The sequence below is a fragment of the Lontra canadensis genome, unplaced genomic scaffold (genome assembly GCF_010015895.1).
Source record: "Lontra canadensis isolate GAN:19392208 unplaced genomic scaffold, GSC_riverotter_1.0 scaffold31, whole genome shotgun sequence".
NCBI lineage: Eukaryota > Metazoa > Chordata > Mammalia > Carnivora > Mustelidae > Lontra > Lontra canadensis.
In genome coordinates, this window is record NW_022631025.1 from 8295043 (window position 1) to 8315104 (window position 20062).

Below are 20062 nucleotides of genomic sequence, written 5' to 3' on the forward strand. Positions count from 1 at the left end.
CCCCCCCCCCCCCCGCCTGCCTCTCTGTCTACTTGTGATCTCTCTGTGTGTGTCAAATAATCAAATAAAGTCTTTTAAAAAAAATGTAATCTATACATGTTTTCTAACTTATTTCTCTAAAAAGCATCCTGACTATATTTACATATAGTTAAAACTTTCTTGAAAGTTTTATACTGAGATTAAGATAACACATGTAAAAAATACAGAAAGCCTGTACATTTATTGTCATATGCATAATATTTCATTGTATAGTTATTTTAAGCAGTCTATCACTGGATATTTTGGTTGTTTCAAAAAGCAGCAAAACCCCTTTCTCCTTGAAAAAAAAAACTTTTGAAAGATGATCCCCAAATCTACTTTCCTGCTTCTTCTTCTGCTGTCACCTCAAATTAAACATAATTTTGAATTTTAAAAATCAAGAGAAGTTTATGTTTATTGGTGTGTTAGAGTCCTGTCTAAAAAAAAACCAAGAAGACAAATTTCAAAAACTGATAGTTTCCATCTCATAGTTCCATGGACAAAACTCCAACTGGCATAAGACCTTTGTCCTGATGGTTACCTTTCCTTTCTTCCTATTTATCACTCTATCCTGTGAGATGATCTGTCAGGAACAGGAGAACTTTAAGTCCTTGCTCTACCATTTTCTAGTTGAGAAATCTTGAATAACTTAACCTCTCTACCCCAGTTTGTTCCATATAATGGATGTTCCATACAACATACTGCTTATAAGCAGACTCCAGAGTCAAAGACACATTCATAATCACAGGTCTATCACCTAACAGCAGTGTGTCTTTGAGCAAGATTAATTATTCTACAGCTTCKTCATCTGTAAAATGAGTTTATCATGAGGTTTATTTGAAATCAATTTCTTAATGCAGTACTTGGTTTATAATCAAGCACCCAGTAAATGCTATACAATTGATCTCCATTATCGTAGATTTTGTATTTGCAAATTCCCTCACTCAAATTTTTAACTTCAAAATCAATACTCATGGTACCTTCACAATCATTCATACACATGTGCAGACCAGTGAAAAATTTGAGTCAAAGCACCTGTTCTCAGCTGAGGTCATGCTCAGCCGTCTTGTTTTAGCTCTTACACTGTAGATAAGAGTCCTTTCATTGTCTATTTTGTACCAACTTCCCCCAAGCACAGTGCTTAAGTGCTGTTGGGGCACATGTAAACTGGTGCAGCCACTAAAGAAAACAGTGTGGAAGTTCTTCAGAAAGGAAAAATAGCACCATCATATGATCCACCAAGTCCACATCCGGGTACTTACCTGAAGAAAATGAAAACCCTAACTCAAAAAGATATGTGCACCCACATGTTCACTGCAGCATTATTTACAATAGTCAAGATACGGAAACAACCTAAATGTCCACCTAGGGATGGATGGATAAAGAAAGTGTGGCATATATACAATGAGATATTTCTCAACCATTAAAAAGAATGAAATCTTGTCATTTGGAACAACATGGATGGACCTTGAAGGCATATGCTAAGTAAAATAAGTCAGACACAGAGAGACAAATATCATAGGATCTCACTCGTATGTGAAATCTAAAAGAAATTTTTTAATTAGTTTTTAAAAATCTCATAGATACAGCTTGATGATTGCCCAAGGCAGGGTAAGGAGTGGGCAAAATGCATCCAGTGGGTCATAAGATATAAACTTCCGGTTATAAAATAAATGAGTCATGGGAACGTAATGTAGAGTAGATGACAATACTAATAACACAGTACTGCATATCTGAACTTGCTGGCAAGCAACCTGTAGATGGACATACTATGATTACCACATTTAAAAGGAGTCCATCCTTCATCTTGTTGACATTTCACAGTGATGCTAAGAAAAGAACTCTTAGTCTACTCCCAAAGAATTTAAGTGTAAGAGAAAAAGGGTAAGCTGGGGTCCAGAAGTACTATTACTATAAAACAGAGGACAACGGCAAATCAGTTGTCTTTATCATACATGCCCTTTAGATCAAGCTTTTATGGTCAGCTACCTTGACAGACATCACTGTGCCCAGTGTCTGATTTATTGCTTCAACACACCAGGAAATAAGTCATTGATTATGTGTTAATGAAATACATCAACTTAAAAAAAAAAAAAAAGTCTGTTTTCACCCTTATCATCACTTTCCTCTGCCTAAATGATAAAATCCAGACTTGGTGGTTTAAGCTGACCACACCATGGTTGCAGGCCACCCATACCACAACTCCCTTGTAGGAATTCTGAACACCCACGTGACCTTATCACTGGGCCCCCAGGCACATGTTCTCCCAGCCAGCCTCCGTTTAGTAATCACACCCCCCCGCCCCCATGCAGGACACACAATTACATTTCCTCTTCATCCTGCTTCAATTCTTCCCATCTATCAAGGTCAAGTTTGAGTCCCAATTTCCTCCAAAAAATACCTTTCCCAGTTACACCAATGCACTTACTGTCAGTAGCCAGGCAGGGGAAGACTGAGGCAAAAACCAAGAGGGGATCTCTAGATCTATGAACAGAGCAAGACAGCAAAAAAGGGAGGAGAAAATCTGCCCAGTTTAAATTTTCTGGTTTACCTGTGTCTTGCTCCCTGTTAATTTTTTCCTCAGTTTCTTTCGATGAACTCCCTTAATTTTGTGTCTTGCAATGGCTTACTCTGGTCATGAATATCTCTATTTGTTTTCTGAGTACTCAACCTCTGGCCCCACTCTCTCAATTTCTCCTTTGTGGTATACGTGCTAAGCTACAGCCTGACTCTCCCAGGCCAGTATTTACAGTTCACATAGAACCAGAAATTTGGCTCATATCTTATCAAGGAGACTATAAATTTTTTCAAGGTAGCTCTTTATGTCCCCACAATTTTCAGATAGTGAATGATAATAATGACATTAATAATAGAATATAAAATATTTGAGTTCTTACTGTGTCGCTGAAACCATGGTAAGGGTTGTATAAGCACTACCCATTTAATTCCTACAGCAAACCCTCACAGTATTACTGTATCCTTGTTTTCTACATGAGGTAAGAAAACTGAAGCCTAAGAGCCAACAATGCCAATAAGACACTTAAATCTGGTCATAAACTGGTTAAATCTAGTTAACAAACATAAGTGGTGAAATAAGAAAAAAATAATATCAATTTTTCTTTCAGGTTATCAAAGACAATAGATGCAACCTTGTCACCTTTGTAGTTCCTTCTTGATAATTTCATAAAATCATCATAGTGCCAAAAGGAGAGGAATTAATCTCACACAAGAATTTCAAAATTTCTGAAATAAACTTTACAAAAATGTGCTAAACCCCAAAATACAAGAAAAAATGTCTCTAGTCATATAGGGATCCTTATAAATCACATATACATTTAAGATTTCATTACTCTCATAAGAGCTTTCTCTTGCCATTGAAATGAAGAAAGTCTGTGCCACAAAGTAGTGCAGTATTTAGTACTAACAGCAATTTTATAGAGATGTTCTCCTCATTCCTCAAAGAGTACTAAAAAGAATTGTTACAGACAGAATTGGGTCTCCCACCACAAATTCCTAACTTGAAGCCCCAGACCCCATTATGACTGTACCTGGAGATAGGGCCTTTAGGGAACAAACTAAGGTTGGAAGAGGTCATCAGTGTGGGGCCCCAATCCAATAGGACTAGTGTCCTCATAAGAAGAGGGAAAGTAGGGACACCTGGGTGGCTCAGTGGGTTAAAGCCTCTGCCTTTGGCTCAGGTCATGATGTCAGGGTCCTGGGATCGAGCCCCGCATGGGGCTCTCTGCTCAGCAGGGAGTCTGCTTCTCTTCCTCTCGCTCTGCCTGCCTCTCTGCCTACTTGTGATCTCTGTCTGTCAAATAAATAAATAAAATCTTAAAAAAAAAAAAAAAAAGAGGGGCAAGTGGGTGGCTCAGTGGGTTAAAGCCTCTTCCTTTGGTTCAGGTCATCATCTCAGGGTCCTGGGATCAAGCCCCGCGCTGGGCTCTCTGCTCAGGAGGGAGCCTGCTTCCCTCTCTCTGTCTGCCTGCCTCTCTGCCTACTTATGATCTGTCTGTCAAATAAATAAATAAAATCTTAAAAAAAAAAAAAAAAGAAGAAGAAGAAGAAGAGGGAAAGTACTGAGTGCACACAGGCACCCACAGAGGAAAGGCCATGTGGGGCACAGCAAGCTAGGAAGACAGACTTCAAGAGAAACTAACCCAGCTGGCAACTTGATCAGGGAATTCCAGCCTCCAGAACAAAATAAATTTCTGTTGTTTAAAGCCAAAGAAAGAGAAAGAAGAAAGAAAAAGAAAGAGGAAGAGGAAGGGAAAAGAAAAATAGGAAGGGAAGGAAGGGAGAAAGAAAAGAGGAAGACAGCAAGTTTACGAGGAAGTACATTCTGATCTTCTAGGTAATAGTCTGTTGACAAAAAAAAAAGTTAGATTCTAACGATTTTTTATGTATTTATTTGAGAGAGATTGAGAAAACGAGTGGGAGGAGGGGCAGAGGGAGAAGCAGACTCCATGCAGAGCAGGAAGCCTGATGTGGGAGTCCCTCCCAGGACCCTGTGATCGTGACCTGAGCAGAAGGCAGACATTTAACCAACCAAGCCGCCCAGGCGCCCAAACAAGTTAGTTTCTAGACCTGTACTTCAGTGCACATAAATACGGCACAAACTAAAGTCATAACATTACGATACCAGAGAGAAACCCTGTAAAAGTATGGAACACTTACCAGGTTGCTTTTCTGGCAAAGAGAGCCAAAATAGCTATTTGGTAAGAAAGTGCAAGCTTTCGGCAATGCCAACGCAATTTGTTTTGTGAACCATGGGAATCCTTGCCGGACAAAACCGGGCTGCCTACCTACCTACCTACAATACTCTTAGGTCCTTGGCAAATCATGCTTTTCTTATGCTTGGACAATACCGTCTATTTTGGGTCCAGCATGAAGCTTGGGGAAATTGAGGGGTAGGAGACACATCCTTAGCTAACCAGCTCCATGGACTCAGCAATAGTGGCCATCACAGTCTCACAGGGACAGTGGCTTCGCACTCGATGGTGATTACATAGTGTGCGTTACTGCTGCCAAAGGAGCTACTGCTCCCATAGGATTTCGGGTAAAATGAAGATTTCTTCCAGATTATTTCTAAAGACAGTACCAGCAAATCCTGGAAAAGATCACTTTCAAGCTTTTATAATAATAGAAAGACCAACAAAAACGTTTCAGAATCAAAGGTGAATAGCGATTCCACAGAACAGTCCTGACCCACCACATCGCCCCAGGTTACTCCCTTCCAGAATGTAAGACGCACGTCTTCAGTATCCAGGTGACTGCTGGCAACTGTGAGTCCTCTGTGACCCAGAATGTAACTGTGATTCTCTTCACACCCAGGAGGATGAGGGGTAAAATGGATAAAACCCGAGGAAAATCATAACAGGAAAAAAACTAAAGTTTTTGCCATCTATGTTCTCAGTTAAAAGCCACCAAGTCAATTTACTAATAGGTAAATGCAAAAATCTAACCTCAGGTTTGGCACAAGCAGTGTAAAGTGGACCAGTGAGCTTGGTATTTATGGGAAAGGGAGCTGTATGCTGCTCTCTCCTCTCCTGAACCAACCTGCAGGGGTAGTAAGTCAATCAAATGGGCCAAACACAATAACTCAACATTTCAATCTTCTTACCAATGTGTGGAGCCATGATTCGATCACCCAGATTTGGTCATAAAATCACCAAATTAGATTTGGTCATAAAATTACCTAAAGGGACCCAATGACTACATCACCATTTGCATTTCACTACAGCTTACATTTCTGTACTACAACTGGTGACAATATCTACTTCTTGAGGATACCAATAAGCTAATCATTGATGGTAGAAATATGAAACAAGCATTTCTTAACTGCAGTAAGTGTCTCAAGAAAATTACATAAATTGTAGGGCTGGCATCGGTGTATTACATTCCCACCAGATCCAGACATAGAGTTGGTGTACATGTTATTTCAAATTTGAATTTGTCTATTTCAACCAACTTCTCCAGTTAGTGTGTTGTGAATAGAGTGACCACGTCCTCCAGTTTTACCTGAGAATTCCTTGGTTTTAGCACTGCAAGTCACACACTCTGGGTCTCCAGTTAGAGGACCAGGCTGACCCAGTTATCTGAGACCATAACAGTTTTAAAACTCCAACTCCCACCTCTCAGAAATCCCATCAGTCCTATGAAAACCAGGACAGCTCATTAACAAAATTGCAGAACACAAAAAAATATGTATATGTAATAACCCTTCATTTTATTTGTGTTGAAAAATCTGTGCTTTTGGTACTTAAAAGCATATATGACCAGTGACAGTACTAGGCAAACAAAGAACACACAAGAAACCCCAATAGTCTTTTGTGTGTGTGTGTGTGTGTGTGTGTGTGTGTGTGTGTAATACTAACAATAAGCTTGTAAAGAAAATAAGGAATGTAATTTCCCTGTTTTCTGGATGAGATGACGAAGGAGAAGAGAAGTAACTTTTTCAAGGTCAACTTATTAAGTTGACCTTTTGCCCTCCCATTTAAAGGACAGAGAGAGCAGGTGGGCAGGGATACAGGAACAGCTCTGTGCCACGTGATGGTTCAGGGACCAGGGTTCCTATGTTGCTCCACCATTCCCTACATGCCAGTCCCCACCCATGTGGTAGAAGTTGGTTCCTCATGGCCACATCAGTGTTTCAGCCCATAGGAGCACTGTACTTCACAGGTCGGGGGTGAAGGCCTGGTGACTGCCTTTAAGGAAGTGATGCTGGTACTTCCTGTGTCACCTCACATTCTAAATGGTGAGAACTTCATATTTAAAAGGTCTGGGAAACACAGTCCCATGGTGAAGGACACTGTGCCTCATGCTTCCCCGTACAAAAGAAAGAAGGGGAAAAAAAGACTTGGGGACAATTCATGATCTCCAGGGATTAAACATCTGGTATTTGGGATCGCTGGGATCAGGACCCAATTCCGTCAGACTCTGAAGATCACCACACTTTTTCCCCCATGCCTTGCTACCCCCACTGCTATTTCTTGTTGTTTTGCCAAGAAATATGTCATTAAGTAAAGTGCTTCTCAGAGCTTATCTTAAGGAAAGCAAGACATTTTAAGCACCTTAAGACCACCTTTCCTCCCAAATTATCTTGAATAAAGCTTAACAAACTATACCTTTTCACTTAAAACTTGACAGAGCTCTGCATCTTGAGTGTGAAGTGGAAACTGAGGCCTGTCAACTTTCACATGTGATGTTTACACAAAGATGTGGACAGCAGAGGACACAGAGCATCTGCTGGAGAAAAAGCAAAACATGGTAGATAGTTTCTGTAGCCAAGTCACTCAGAAATGAGGAGGTAGACATGCTGGTGGGCATAACCCAGGAAACAAAGCTGGCCAGTACCACCAAAAAAGAACAATTTAGGACTCAGCTCTCATTGGGTGTGTTACCCAGAAAGAAAATTCCTGCTTAGAAAGTGTATTAGGTTACTTTCTCTTTTCTTCAATTGCTTTTGAAGGTAACATGAGCCTGAAGTTAGAAGTTCACTCTGAGTTTATCGTAGCTTCTGTTGTTCAGACAAACCTAATTAACACAAGACAAAGCTTTCTGTTATCACTGTTATTCTCATCCTACTTGGTTTTCTCATTATTCGTAACAGCTTCCAGCTCCTCCCCACACTCTGGACTCATTACTGAACCCCTTAGAATGCCAGCCTCTAACACTCCAGCTTTGTAAGGTTGCTGTAAAGAAGCAAGGACTCAGAAAGAACAAACCTGCAAAACAAACACTCCTTTAAAAAACACAAAGAAAATCAGAGGTTTGTCGCTGTAAAAGTTAACAGGAAAGAGTGTCACCAGCTGAATTTTTTTTTTCCATTTAAAAATAGCATTGGTTTCTTGGGGCACCTGGGTGGCTCAGTGGGTTAATCCTCTGCCTTTGGCTCAGGTCATGATCTCAGGGTCCTGGGATCCAGCCCCGCATTGGGCTGTCTGCTCCGCAGGGAACCTGCTTCCCACCACCTTACCCCCGCCTGCCTCTCTGTCTACTTATAATCTCTGTCAAATAAATAAATAAAATCTTAAAAAAACAATAATAAATAAAAATAGCATCAGTTTCTAGAGTCCCATGGAATAAATGTGTATTCTTTAGAATATAAATACACAAATACACACACAGCATATACCAAGCCAATGACAGTCACACTACAGACCAGTAAAGGGAGAGCAACAGCACAGAGGAAACCTATAAGACAAAAGAAGTGCTCACCCATCCTTACTCAACAACCTTAATTGGAACTGTTATTTCAGATATCCTATTTTTATTTGCTTGTTTTTCATTACAGGAGAAAATGAGAAATCTCTGAGCCATTCATTTAACATTATTAATAGTAACAAACATTTCCAATAAATGGGATTCCCTTTATTGGCACTCATGCTGGTCTGGATGTGTTTACAGTTTCTGTAGATGTCACAAATATTCACAATCACCTATTCGTCATTCAAAGCCACATTCAGATTTTCCACACTTGCCCCCAAGACCAATAAGCTATCTTCTGATTAATCTATTAGATAGATTAAATTCCTCTGCCCCTATCATGCTTTAAAGTTGTAGCCTTTTGAAGTCATGAAAAAAGCAAAAAAAAGTTTCACATCCCTTCAACAAGTGTCTAGAGACCCTGTGCCCATGTTTTGGGATTGGAGCAATTTGTTTTGCTCTAGTAAAGGCATTTAAGAGCATAAAAATGGAGCAGCAGAACAGGGAGATGGCAGCAGAGTAGGAGGACCTTAAGCTCATCTCATCCCACAAACACAACCAGAGAACTATCAATTCATCCTAAATACTCCAGAAACTGACTTGAAGACTGACAGAACAGGCTCCACAATAAAGGCAGAGAAGAGGCCACATCAAAGAAGACATAAAGTACAGAGATGTGGTTTAGGGGAGAAAGGAATCACGGCTGCCGTGGAGGGGAGGGAATGGTGGTCATAGAGAAGGGCGAGAGATAAAGAGGGAACACAAAAGTACAACGTTTCCCCAAAGTCGTTGGCTTGGGAAAAGATAGGAGCTGAAATTCTTGAGTTCTTGCAATCAGCAGGACTCAAGGCCTATACTTTCAAAGGTCAGCAGGACGTGGCTAGGATAGTGTCCAGAGGGTACTATGCTGCTCCTGGAAAGAAAGCAGGCAAACAACCCCGAAGGCAGTCAGTGTGGAAACAGCTCTCTGAAGGTGCCTGGGGGCACAGAAAGATCGGGGGTGTCTGAGTGTCGCAGAGCTCCCAGGTGTCAGAGCGGGGAAGCCAACTACAGAGACACAGCTGGGGGGGGGGGGTCTCAGCTCGGGGTTACGTTAAACCGTGATCCGAGGCACAGTCAGGCCATAGCACTTCAAGTGGGGACTCCACAAGTGGCAGATCCGGGGGGACTCCCTCCTTCCTCCTTTGGGAGGAGTGGGCAGGAGCACGCAGCAAGAATCTGCTGGCTTTGGAGACTCCAAACGGGGGCCAAGCACCAGAGATAGATACGCTCGGTCACAAGCCAGATGAGCTCAAAGCACAGCCAGAGACCAGGGAGATGGGAGGGACTGACTGCTTTTCTCCGAGGGCGCACTGAGGAGTGGGGCCCAAGCTCTTGGCTCCCACGGGCTGGAGATTGGGAGGCCGCCATCTTCATTCCTGTCCTCCAAAGCTCTATGGAAAGCGTTCAGGGAACAAAAGCTCCGAGAGCGAAGAGGAGCAGATTGCTTAGCTCCGGCCCTAGCAAGGGCAGTACAATTCCCGCCTTCGGCAAAGACATTTGAGAATCACTGCAACAGGCCCCTCCTGCAAAAGATCAGCAAGAACATCCAGCCAACACCAAGTCTACAGATCAATGAGAACATAGAAACTCCAGAGATAGGGGAAAGTAACACATAGAATTCATAGCTTATTTCCCATGATTCTTTAGTCTTTCGAAGTTTAATTTTTTTAATTTTCTTTATTTTTTCTTCTCTTTTTTTAACTTTTCTTCTTTCCTATTTTAACCAATACATTTTTAAAAATCCTCTTTAATTTTCATTTTTTAGTCAAATTCTATCCCTTCATTGTATTGAACCTTATTTTTTGTATACATATAAGTTTTCCTTTCTTTAAAACTTTGGGATACAGTCTCTTCTAACAGACTAAAATATACCCTAAATCTAGTGTATGGCTTTTTCTAGTCTCCAACCTGATCACATTCTCTCTCTTTTTTAAATTTTTTTCTTTTATCAACCAACTTCTTCTCAATGTTTTTTAAAATCTTTTTTAATTTTCATCTTTACTGTCATATTCCATCCCTTCATTGTACTTACCCGTGTGTGTGTGTGTGTGTGTGTGTGTGTGTGTGTGTGTGTGTGTATTTTTTTCATTCTTTAAAATTTTGGAGGCAGTTTCTTCTAACAGACCAAAATATTCCCAAAATCAAGTGAGTGGCTCTGTTCTGTTTTCCAGCCTGATCATATTTGTTTTCCTTTCTTTTCCCCCTGGATTTGAGTCTCTTCTAATTTGTTTAGTATATATTTTTCTGGGGTCATCATTACCCTTTTAGCATTTTGTCCTCTCTTTCGTATGTTCTTCTCTGGACAAAATGACAAGGCAGAAAAACTCACCTAAAAAAAAAAAGAACAAGAGGTGGTATGGATGGCTAGGGACCTAATAAATATGGACATTAGTAATATGTCAGAACTAGAGTTCAGAATGACAATTATAAAGATACTAGCTGGGTTTGAAAAAAACAGAAGATTCTAGAGAATCCCTTTCTGGAGAAATAAAATCTAAAATCTAACCAAGTTGAAATTTTAAAAAGCTATTAATGAGGGGCAATTAAAAATTGAGGCTCTTACTGGTAGGATAAATGAGGCAGAAGAGAGAATTAGTGATATAGAAGACCAAATGACAAAGAATAAAGAAGCTGAGCAAAAGAGAGACAAACTACTGGACCACGAGGGGAGAATTTGAGAGATAAGTGATACCAAAAGAAGAAACATATTAGAATAATTGGGATCCCAGGAGAAGGAAAAAGGGGGGGAGGGCAGAAGGTATATTGCAGCAAATTATAGTAGAAAATTTCCATAATTTGGTGACGGGAATAAGCATCAAAATCCAGGAGGCACAGAGAATCTCCCTCAAAATCAATAAAAATAGGTCTACACCCATCATCTAATAGTAAAACTCACAAGTCTCATGACAAAGAGAAAATTCTGAAAGCAGCTCAGGACAAGAGGTCTGTAACATACACAGTTGAAATATTAGATTGGCCTCAGACTTAACCACAGAGACCTGGCAGGCCAGAAAGGACTGGCGTGATATATATAGAAAAGTAAACCAGAAAAATATGTAGCCAAGAATACTATATCCTGGTAGGTTGTCACTGAAAATAGGAGAGATTAAAAGCTTCCAGGACAAACAAAAACTAAAAGAATTTGCAAACACCAAACCAGCCCTACAGGAAATATTGAAAGAGATCTCTAAGCAAAGAGAGAGCCTAAAAGTAACAGACCAGAAAGGAATAGCGACAATATACAGTAACAGTAACCATACAGGCAATAAAATGGCACTAAATTCATATCTTCAATAGTCACCATTAATTTAAATGGGTTAAATACCTCAATCAAAAGACACAGGGTGTCAGAGTGGATTAAAAAAAAAAAAAAGACCCATCAATATGCTACCTACAAGAAACTCATTTTAGACCCAAAGACACCTCCAGATTTAAAGTGAGGGAGTGCGGGCGCCTGGGTGGCTCAGTGGGTTAAGCCGCTGCCTTCAGCTCAGGTCATGATCTCAGGGTCCTGGGATCGAGTCCCGCATTGGGCTCTCTGCTCAGTGGGGAGTCTGCTTCCCTTCCTCTCTCTCTGCCTGCCTCTCTGCCTACTTGTGATCTCTCTCTGTCAAATAAATAAATAAAATCTTTTTTTAAAAAAATTAAAAAAAATAAATAAAGTGAGGGAGTGGAAAACCACTTACCATGCTAATGGACATCAAAAAAAAAAAAAGCTGGGGTGGTAAGCCTTATTTCCAACAAACTAGATTTTAAGCCAAAAACTATAATAAGAGATGAGGAAGAACACTATAGCTCTAACAATTTTAAATATCTATGCCCCTAACTTGGGAGCAGCCAATTGTATAAAGCAATTAATAACAAAATCAAAGAAACACATCAATAATATTACAATAGTAGGGGACTTTAACATCCCACTCACATAAATGGACAGATCATCTGAGCAAAAGATCAACAAGGAAATAAAGGCTTTAAATGACACACTGGACAAGATGGACATCACAGATATATTCAGAACATTCCATACCAAAGCAACTCTCCCTCTTGGCAGATGATATGACACTTTATGTGGAAAACCCAAAAGACTCCATTCCAAAACTGCTAGAACACATAAGAGGAATTCAGTAAATTGTCAGGATATAAAATCAATGCACAGAAATCAGTTGCATTTCTATATACCAACAGCAAGACAGAAGAAAATTAAGGACTCAATCCCATTTACAATTGCACCCAAAACCATAAAATACCTAGGGATAAATATAACCAAAGAGGCAAAGAATCTGTACTTAGAAAACTATAAAGTACTCATGTAAGAAATTGAGGAAGACATGAAGAAATGGAAAATGTTCCATGCTCATGGATTGGAAGAACAAATATTGTGAAAATGTCTACCCTGCCTAGAGCAATCTACACATTTAATGCAATCCCTATCAAAATACCATCAACCTTTTCAAAGAAATGGAACAAACAATATTAAATTTATATGGAACCAGAAAAGACCCCGAATAGCCAGAGGAATGTTGAAAAAGAAAACTAAAGTTGGAGACATCACAATTCCAGACTTTAAGTTCTATTACAAAGCTATAATCTTCAAGACATTATGGTACTGGCACAAAAAACGACACATAGATCAGTAGTACAGAATAGAGAGCCCAGAAATAGACCCTCAACTCTATGGTCAACTAATCTTCAACCAAGCAGGAAATAATGCCCAATAGAAAATAGACAGCCTCCTCAACAAATGGTGTTGGGAAAATTGGACAGCCACATGCAAAAGAATGAAACTGGACCATTTCCTGATACCACACACTAAAATAGACTCAAAATGGATGAAAGTCCTCAATGTGAGACAGGAATCCATCAAACTCCTTGAGGAGAACACAGGCAGCAACCTCTTCCACCTCAGCCACAACAACTTCTTCCTAGAAACATCGCCAAAGGCAAGGGAAGCAAGGACAAAAATGAACTATTGGGACTTCATCAAGATTAAAAGCTTTTGCACAGCAAAGGAAACAGTCAACAAAACCAAAAGACAACCGACAGAATGGGAGAAGATATTTGCAAATGACATACCAAATAAAGTGCTAGTAGCTGAAATCTATGAAGAATTTATCAAACTCAACGCTCAAAGAACAAATAATCTAATCAAGAAATGGGCAGAGGACATGAACAGACATTTCTGCAAAGAAGACATCCAAATGGCCAACAAACGTATGAAAATGTGCTCAACATCACTCAGCATCAGGGAAATACAAATCAAAACCACAGTGAGATACCACCTCACACCAGTCAGAATGGCTAAAATTAACAAGTCAGGAAACGACAGATGGTGGCGAGGATGCGGAGAAAGGGGAACCCTCCTGCAAGCTGGTGCAGCCACTCTGGAAAACAGTATGGAGGTTCCTCAAAAAGTTGAAAATAGAACTACCCTATGACCCAGCAATCGCACTACTGGGTATTTACCCTAAAGATAAAAATGTAGTGATCCAAAGGAGCACATGCACCTGAATGTTTATAGCAGCGATGTCCACAATAGCCAAACTATGGAAAGAACCTAGATGTCCATCAACAGAGGAATGGATAAAGAAGAAGTGGTATATATATACAATGGAATACTATGCAGCCATCAAAGAAATGAAATCTTGCCATTTGCAATGATGTGGATAGAATTAGAGGGTATTATGCTGACTGAAATAAGTCAATCAGAGAAAGACAATTATCATATGATCTCACTGAGATAGAGAATTTGAGAAACAATATAGAGGATCATAGGGGAAGAGAAGGAAAAATGAAACAAGATGAAACCAGAGAGGGAGACAGACCATAAGAGACTTTTAATCTCAGGAAACAAACTGAAGGTTGCTAGAGGGGAGGGAGGGAGGAGGGAATGAGTTCCTGGGGGGATGGACATTGGGGAGGGTATGTGCTATGGTGAGTTCTGTGAATTGCATAAGACTGATGAATCACAGATCTCTGCCCTTGAAACAAATGATACATTATATTAATAAAAGAAAAATGGACAAAAAACAAAAAACAAAAACAAAAACAAAAGACTGGGGGTGCCTGATGACTCTTGATTTCAGAACTGTGGATTTAGGCACAGGCTAAGTGTACACACTAAAAAAAAAAATCTTTATAGTACATAAAACACTGTAACAAGTGACAAAGAAAGATACTATATAATCACAAAGGGAATAATCCAACAGGAAGATAAAACAATTTTAAATATTTATGCATACAACATGGGAGCATCCAAATATATAAAACAATTAAAAAGAAACAGAGGCACTAATTGATGATAATACAGTAATAGTGGGAGACTTCAACACCTCATTCATACCAACAAGTAGATCATCTAAATAGAAAATAAATGAGAAAACAATGGCTTTGAGTGACACACTGGACTAGATGGACTCAACAGGTAAGTTCAGAACATTTCCTCTTATAACATCAGAATACATATCCTTTTCAAATGCACCTGGAACATTCTCCAGAATAGATCATATTTTAGGTCATAAAACAGGCCTCAACAAATACAAAAGGAATGAACTCGTACCATGTACTTTTCTGGCCACGGTACTGTAACACTGAAGTCAACCACAAGAAAAAAAATCTGGAAAGACCACAAGTTAAGGTTAAACAACATGCTACAAACAATGGATGGGTAAACCAGAAAATCAAAGAAGAAAATAAAACATACATGAAAGCAAATGAAAATAAGAACACAACTGTTCAAAACATTTGGGATGCAACAAAAGTGTCCTAAGAGGAAGGTATACAGCAATACAGGCCTGCCTCAAGAAGCAGGAAAATCTCAAACAACCTATACTTACACCAAAAGGAGCTAGAAAAAGAACAACAAAGCCTAAAGCCAGCAGAAGGAAGGAAATTATAAAGATTAGATCAGAAATAAAAGATACAGAAATGGCGGGGGAGGAAGGAAAAATGGAACTGATCAATGAAACCAGGAGGAGGTTCTTTGAAAAAATTAATAAAATTTATAAATTCCTAGCCAGACTTATCAAAAAGAGAAAGAAACCAAATAAATCACAAATGAGAGAGGAGAATTAACAACAAACACCACAGAAATAAAAATAATTTTAAGAGAATATTATGAAAAACTATATGTCAGTGAATTTGACAACCAAGAAGAAATGGATAAATTCCTAGAAACTTTAAATTACCAAAATTGAAACAAGGAGAAATAGAAAACTTCAACAGAACAATAACCAGGAAAAAAAACTGAATCACTAATCAAAAACTCCCAGCAAACAAAAGTCCAGGGTCAGAATGCTTCACAAATTATAATGAACATTTAAAGAAGAGTTAATAGCTATTCTTCTCAAACTATTCCAAAAAAGAGAAAAGGAAGGAAAACTTTCCAATTCATTCTATCAGGCCAGCATTATGCTGATAATGCTGATAACAAAACCAGATAAAGACCCACCAAAAAAAAAAAAGACCTACAGACCAATATCCCTAATGAACACAGATGCAAAAATTCTCAATAAAATAGTAACAAACCAAATCCAATAATACATTAAAAAAAATCATTCCCCATGACCAATCATGGGTTCTAAGGGTGTTTCAATACTCAAGAATCAATCAATGTGATACATCTCATGAATAAAAGAAAGGATAAGAACTCTTATCATTTCAATAGTTGGAGAAAAAGCATTTGACAAAGTACAACGTCCATTCATGATTTAAAAAAAAAAAAAACCTTCAACAGAATAGGCTTAGAGGGTACATGCCTCAACATAATTAAGGCCATATATGAAAAACCCTAACATCATCTTCAATGAGAAAAAATTGAGAGCTTTTCCTCTATGGTCAGGAACAAGACAGGGATCCACTCTCACCATTGTTATTTAACATAGTACTGAAAGTCCTAGTCATAGCAATCAGACAACAAGAAGAAATAAAATGTATACAAATCAGCAAGGAAGAAGTCAAACTTCCACTATTTGCATAAGACATGATACTATATATAGAAAATCCAAAAGACTTCACCAAAAAAAACTGCTACAACTCATAAATTCAGTAAAGTTGCAAGATACAAAATCAACATACAGAAATCTATTGCATTTTTATACACCAGGAATGAAAAAATAGAAAAAGAAATGAACAATTCCATTTATAATTACACCAAAAACAATAAGATAGCTAGGAATGAACTTAACCAAAAAGATGGAAGACGTGTACTCTGAAAACTATAAAATACTGATAAAAGAAACTGAAGATGACCCAAAGAAATAGAAAGACATCCCATGTTCATGGATTGGAAAAATCAGTATTCTTAAAACATCTATACTACCCAAAGCAGTCTGCACATTTAATGCAATCCTTATGAAAATACCAATAGCATTTTTCACAGAGTAGAACAAACAATCCTCAAATTTGTGTGGAACCACAGAAGATCCTGAACAGCAAAAGCAATTTTGAAAACTGGAGGCATCACAATTCTGGACTTCAAGTTACATTACAAAGCTATAGCATTCAAAATAGTATGGTATTGGCACAAAAATAGACACAGATCAACAGAACAGGATGAAAAACCCAGAAATGAACCTATAATTATATGGTCCATTAATCTTAAACAAAGCAGAAAGGAATATCCAATGGGAAAAACAATGTCTCTTCCACAAATGATATTTGGAAAACTGAACAGCTATCTGCAAAAGAATAAAACTGGACCACTTCCTTACATCATACACAAAAATAAATTCAAATTGGATTAAAGACCTAAATGTGAGACCTGAAACCATAAAAATCCTACAACAGGACACAAGCAGTAACTTCCTTAATATCAGCTGTAGCAACTTCGTTCTGATGTATCTCCTGAACCAAGGGAAATCAAAGCAAAAATAAATGATTGGGACAACAACAACAACAACAACAACAAGATTTGCCAACTCCTGCTCTGAGAGATTATTGGAATTTCACACAGTCACACATCAGCAATTCTCCTTGAGCATGATAAATTTCCTAGAGAAAGTTAAATAATATCTCCACCTCAACACACCTGACTCTTTCCATTATGCCACACTGCCCTTTCAGGAGCTGGTCAGTCTTCAGAGAGCTCTGTAGCTGGGCCAGTATAACCACAGGTTAAATCATCATTCCAGGGCATCACACAGAGGAAACATCCAAGACTGCACACGATAGAGTTTACAGTGAAGAGAGAAGTATTAACCCACCCAATTATAAAGTTCTTCCTTGCAAATTGTAGCCAAGATGCACATATCCAAGACTCTTCAAAACAGCACCTGTGACCTTGGTCTATAGATTTGAGGGACCTTCGCTGGTTCAGTCCTTGAAGGAGAGACCTCTGTAGGTGATTTGACAGAAGCCATTTCTTATCATTCTTAGAGCTTGGAGTGTTTGGTCTTCTGTGTTTTTACTCTCATTGCTTTTATTGCTGTTGGTTTGGTTTGGTTAATTTTTATGACTTTTAAGTCTACTTAGTAAATTGAGTCCTACATTCATAGAAAAATGTGATGTCTGTGTATTTAGTATCTGGATGACATTGGAAGGTGGAAAAAGACTATGGGAACTGAAAACTGCCTTTTTAAAAGTTCTATAATGCCTATTTAAGCACTAGTAGCATTGTTTTCTTGGTGGTGGGGGTGCTTCATTTTTAAGGAGATAGGGGAGAAACAAGTGGGGACAGGGAGTACTAGACTAACCACTTTAGAACAGATCCATGTTCTCCTAAAGAACAAAACCCCTTATCTGACAAAGCCAGGCATTCCCCAGGAACTTAAAAACATACCCAATACTGCAAAGAGCATTATTCTAAATCTTGGAGACATAACCAGAAAAATATGTACTCAAGGATATATTGTTCTTGAAAGATTTCTGCAGCAGACACAAACTTATACTCACTCAGGTAATGGTAAAAGTATTTGAAAGATGCCAGGAATTTGTGTGTTCCAATTTTTGTTTGATTTTGAAGGTCTGGGGTTTGCATCCTTTTCGAGCATCTTCTGTTTGACTATGACATAGTTACTCATGTTATATTGGAGTATTTTTGAAGAAATACCCTTTGGTAAGTGTGGTGAAGTGAGAGAGAAGAAAAACACCACTTTCTCAGTCTCCTCAGGCTATCCTGGACATCCTGGTGAGGTGGCTTCCTCAGAGAGCTGTGTCTCCCCCAAGCATTTAAAATTAAAACCCTGGCACCGTTACCCAGTAAAAGAACAGCCAATGAGTGTTAGGCCATGGTTCTTTTGGGCTGAGCATCTCAGTGCCCTGGGATTCATCCCCTTTTTCTGCCAAAACTCTCCCAACACACGTTATCTGACATATTAGCAGACAAGGGACCTTATACCTCCAGGGAAACAAGAGCTCCCAGGTACTGCTGCAGAATAAATCTGTAACATACAAATTGAGCAACTCTCCCAGGAGAGGCAAGAGAAAAGAATAAAGAGAACGAGAATATAAAAGAGCATTTTAGAAACTAAAAATAGAATTACCATATGATCCAGTAATTCCACTACTGGGTATTTATCCAAAGAAAACAGAAGCACTAATTCAAAAAGATATATACATTCCTACGTTTATTGCAGCATTATTTACAATAGCCTAATTATGGAAGCTGTCCATCTACTGATGAATGCATGAAGAAGATACGGTTTACCTAGACAATGGAATATTACTCAGTCATAATAAAAGAATTATATCTTGCCATTTATAACAACATGGATGGACCCAGAGGGTATCATGTTAAGGGAAATGAGTCAGACAGAGAAAATATGATTTCACTCATGTGTGGAATTTAAGAAACAAAACAAATGAGCAAGGGAAAAAAAGCTAGACAAACCAAGAAACAGATTCCTAACTGTAGAGAACAAAGAGATAGTTACCAGAGGGGTGGTGGGTGGGTGGGGAGTTGGGTGAAACACAGGATGGGGATTAAAGTGTACACTTACCGAGATGAGCCCTGAGTAATGTATGGAGTTGCTCAATCACTATTCTGTACACCTGAAACTAATAACACTGTATATTACTTATACTAAATTTTTTTAAATATAGGGACAGAAAAGAGCATTTTAGATACATAAGAGGAAAAAAATACTGCTTTTATCTGAATAGTGGGACTTTTAAGAAGATAAAAAAATAAAGAGAAATATTTTAATAAATAATAGAGATAAATTCCCTACAAATAAAGCTACAAAATCTGAAATTTAAAAATCCTCTAGAAAATGCCATACAGAAGACACAAGTAAAGGTAATCCTCTGCCTAAAGGTGAAATTTTAGATTATCAAAGACAAAGCAAAACTTCTAAAATCTTCTAGGAAGAAGCAAATCATCTTTAAGGAAATGAGAGTCATAGAGTAATTATACCTCTCAACCCTAATGCTAGATATAAGAAATCAGTGGAGTGGTATTTTTAAAAAATTAAAGAAAGATATATTTAAAACCAGATTTCTCTAGACAAACTGTCATTCCAATGTGAGAACATGATAAAATATTTTTGGGCACATGAGCTTCGAAAGGTTTGCTGCACAAAAACCCACATGATAAGGAAACACATGCAGAATTTCAAAGGGTATAGGAAGTAATGGGGTATCACATTTCCTGATAATGTATCTCATTGTCCAAACAACCGTAAAAGACTAAAAAAGATAAAGTAGGAGTGCCTGGGTGGCTCGTCGGTGGGCGTCTGCCCTCGGCTCAGGTCATGATCCCAGGGCCTGGGATCAAGCTGCACATCAGCAAGAAGCCTGCTTCTCCCTGTACCTCTGCTGCTCCCTCTGCTTGTGCTCTCACTCTGTCAAATAAATAAAT